Source organism: Thunnus thynnus, chromosome 15 (assembly GCF_963924715.1).
Source record: "Thunnus thynnus chromosome 15, fThuThy2.1, whole genome shotgun sequence".
NCBI classification, from domain to species: domain Eukaryota; kingdom Metazoa; phylum Chordata; class Actinopteri; order Scombriformes; family Scombridae; genus Thunnus; species Thunnus thynnus.
The window spans coordinates 23,335,820-23,339,788 of record NC_089531.1 but is presented as its reverse complement, the minus strand read 5'-3'; the positions used below and the strand labels follow the sequence as shown (position 1 = coordinate 23,339,788).

General features: G+C 39.9%; 1 protein-coding gene across 2 annotated transcripts in view; it reads right to left on the bottom strand.

Moving 5' to 3' along the window:
* The window catches only part of LOC137197923 (growth factor receptor-bound protein 10-like), a 51,655-nt gene extending 47,974 nt beyond the window's left edge, over window positions 1-3,681 (bottom strand). Inside the window, exons 1-2 of one of the 2 annotated variants that reach the window (XM_067611441.1) lie at window positions 3,572-3,681; window positions 3,263-3,349 (exon numbers count right to left, since the gene is read on the bottom strand). The gene's annotated coding sequence lies outside the window, so the exon portion shown is untranslated. Of the gene's footprint in view, window positions 1-3,262; window positions 3,508-3,571 lie in introns of those variants that run through there. The other variant, XM_067611440.1, reaches the window with a different exon arrangement.
* Window positions 3,682-3,969: the final 288 nt, after the last annotated feature.

Below are 3,969 nucleotides of genomic sequence, written 5' to 3'. Positions count from 1 at the left end.
TAAAATTATAACTGATCATTCATATATATATGAATGGTACTTTATATATATATATATGTATATATATATGTATATATAAAAGTACCATAAACTCACTTTTGGAGACCTTACAAGACACCTTACAAGCAGGGCCATGGCCAGGATTTTACAAATACTAAGGTCATGAGTCCCCCCTCCCCCAGAAAATTTTAACCAGACACCAAAAATAAAGCTTCAAATGTATTTTATCATTTGTATTTTTAGTATTTTTAATAACATTCTGAAACTGTGAACTTTTATACATGTACTTTGATATGCAAAGAGCAAACTCTGACAGCCAAACCACATAGAAAGTGTTTTGACGTCCATCTCTCATACGTCTCACAGAACAGATATCAAATGTATCAATCCACAATGAATCCAAGACCATGAATGTATAAAGAGAGCTGGATATAGCGTCGGAGGCGGGGCCCCGTTCATTCCTATGAAAGTTGCTCAGTGGCGCATGAAGCCAAAAAAGTTCGACTTCCGGGTATAAAATTACCTGGATCTTCCGGGATCATTGGGCCCATAGAGCAAGCACACTAGTGACTTTCGCTGGCTGAGCCGGCTACCTCTGGTTTAGCCCTGCGGCTAACTTGAATGGGGATAAAACAATTCAATCGTGCGGCTCTTTTAGACTTTTGAAATGTGAACGGACCGAACGGATCAAATTCTGATTGTGAGATGAGTCATTTTGCGGGAGTTGTGATGCTCAAAAAAATGTATCCGCTGATTTACGGGCGTCTCTTTCACAATGTAAGTCTATGGGAAAAAGTCTTTTTGGGCCAAATAGCGTCATGTGACGTTGTAATTACACGGTTTGGCTGCTATGTCAAATTGGCTTCACAGCCCAGCGCTGTTCCTGGGGGCTTGTACGAGACTCGTGCATCACCCCTGGACCCACTGAGTTTTTAAAATTTATTTAAATTTTTTTCCCTCCGACACATTTAGTGAAGTGTAATCTGACAGCTGTTTAAATCACACAAATCTCCTGCTGTTTATATGTTCTTGATAATGGTGGAATTTTGTACACATTCATGACTTTTCATCTGGCTCAGTCATCAGGTCAGTTAAATGTTAGCTTGCTAACATGCTAAACTAAGAAGGTGCACATGTTAAACATTATACCTGCTAATCATCAGCATGGTAAGACTGTCATTGTGAGCATGTTGGCATGCTGACGTTAGTATTTAGCTCAAAGAAATACTGCTGAGCCTGCATACAGTCTGTCTGCCTGTCAGTTAAAGCTACTTGCCCTGCTCATAACCCCATCTAACTTAAATTCATTTTATGGTATTTGTCCTCAAAGCAGCAGAGTAAATAAAGCCAAGCACTAGTTTATTCTGTTCTGCTACACATGCCATCTTGTTTACTTAATGAATATTCCAGTTGAAAGTTGAAAAGAAATGTCATCAATATTGGGCCTAAGTTATAATGAAAGCGTAGAGCATCAGTGGCTAAAATTTTACAACTCCCACCCATACTATGTACACAGTTTAACTTATTTTACAGGCCATAAATTGTTTGTTTATTACTGTGTTAGATCATTCTTGACACCTCCTCCCCTTCCGCCCATCCATCAGCCAGCGGCCATTCACAAACTCTGGTTTCACCCAATCACAGGTTAACTAAACCCTCCACCTTATCTGCTTTCAGACAGGCAGTATGTGAACACATGTTGGGGTTGACAGCAGATAAGAGCAGGCTTGGAGAAATGGATTCAGTAAGGAGAAAGACAGTAAAAATACTTTATTTGAACCTAATCATTCATGTAACAGTATAGCATTTAAACATTTAAATTTTATACATTTATAGACACACAGTGACAGCCCAGGTGCTTCATTCGCCCCTGATAGACATCATCCTGCCTCTGACAGCCTGCGTATACACACGTGTATAAGCCTGCCAAAAATCAAACATGAGCCCTGCACATACAGTACATGTGGCCTTGGGCTCATGTATGTGGGACTTCATCAGTTTTTCAGAAACAGTCTGCTCTGTAAATAGGTGAAAGGTACAGGCTATTTCCAGAATCAGCGCCCCACGTAGGCTTTTGCTTACAAAACCAACACCAGGAGGTCCACTGGAAAAACATATGGAGTATCAAACCGCCTCGCCATCACATGGGAGTGTTTATACTCAGTTACAGAACTTGGCAGAACTTCTCTGACATCTGTAGCAATTCTGTAGCATTTGCACTTATTACAGCGCAGACTGCAATTACATATCAGATTGAGCGTTTAAAGCAGTGCAAGATGGCCTTTTTAGGGGAGATTGCACTTGTAGTAGCCTGGTGTTTACAGCAGTCACTTCCAGGGCAGAAAATATCTTAACTCACACCAGCAAATGGGAGACAGAACAACCTCAACCTGTCCAGTGAAGTTTAAAAGGTTAAAAACAAGACCTAAAGTTCACTTGGGCCATCATTTTATGACAGGTCTGGGGTGGTTAATTGCCTGCTGGCCCGTTTTGTACACATGTTTGATCTGGACTTTTATTTGTTTCTAGGTCCAGCTAATGTGACGGAGGAGCAGCAGGTGTTACCTTGATGAGTATGGCTACACCAATCTAGTGATGATATTATCTTGATGGTTCCAGTTCTCCAGTTCCTCAGTTTACTCTGACCATCCTCTCCACGTAAGCAGGGGTGCCACCAGGGATTTTAGGTCCCCTGAAAAGATATCACATTGGGCCCCACCACCCCAGGCCACGCCAACCCTGCACAGTTTCTGTAACCACACCTCCAGATCCCAGTCAACCCATTCAAAGCCTTAAATAACTCTACTTTTGCAGGCTTGTAACTCTCTTGTAGTCCAATATATTTACTGACAGTGAGCTGTAATAAATAAATAACACTCTGCAGACATAAATAAACATTCTGCATACAGTGGAATTCACTATTTGATGCAAGACTGATACCCTCCGTAAGAAATGTGCTAAAGGCCATCTTTTACATTCTAAATGTAATTTTAATGGTAAAATTCTTGAATTATCTTAACAATAATGAATAATTTAAAATAAATATAATTTAAATATACATTAACCTTTTCACAAACAAAAGAATAAAATCAGAAGCAGATTTTTGAACTGAATATACACATCAACTAAGTATACTACCAATTCTTATCATTGAAAATGATTTAATCATTTTTCTTTTTTTTCATAATAATAAAAAAAGAAATTCCCACTGACCCTCTGCAGTTATGCCAGCTGACATGTCATTCAACACAATGCTGCTCACCTCCTCCTTCATTTGTTGGTAGGGCTGGTTCATTGGTGGAAGTATGGGGAAACAGAGCTGCTGAGCCTGAAGCTGCATCTGTTGGGCCTGACACCAGACAGGACGGGGACAACTGACTTAGTATGAATAGCTTGCTAAAAGTTTGCCTGCATTGATTAAATGTCAGCTAAAAGCCGAGTGAATTGTAAACACTCAGAATTTTCTGTGAAGATATTAAGTAACTAATGCTAGGGGAGCAGAAGTAAGTTAGCTTCTTTCACTATGGCTAGGCTAACTGGTTAATTTCCACCACTCACAGACTACACCCACCTTTCTTTGTGAAAAATTGGGTGACATACTGTTGCCCTTTCTTTTCTCTCTCTTGTCTTTCTTTTTGTTTTTGGAAGCCAATTTTTTCTTTATGAAGCCGAGACATGACACTCCACCTGCTCCCTTACTAGCAATTTAATGCTAGCAAGTAAAGTTCCCGCCCTGTTTGGGGGCAGGACCGAACCATTTCACGTAAATAGAGAGGGGGTGGGGGGCAATACAGAGGCTTTCTGGATGTTCACTTTTCGTCAAAAACAAGAAAAGAAAAAGAAACCATTAGTTTCATTAGTACATTGTAAATAAAACATTCCATTAATAATAATAGGTTGCTTCTATTACAGAAAATTACTGAATGTTCTAATAACGTTTTATGGCCCCCGTCAGTCACAGGCCCTTAG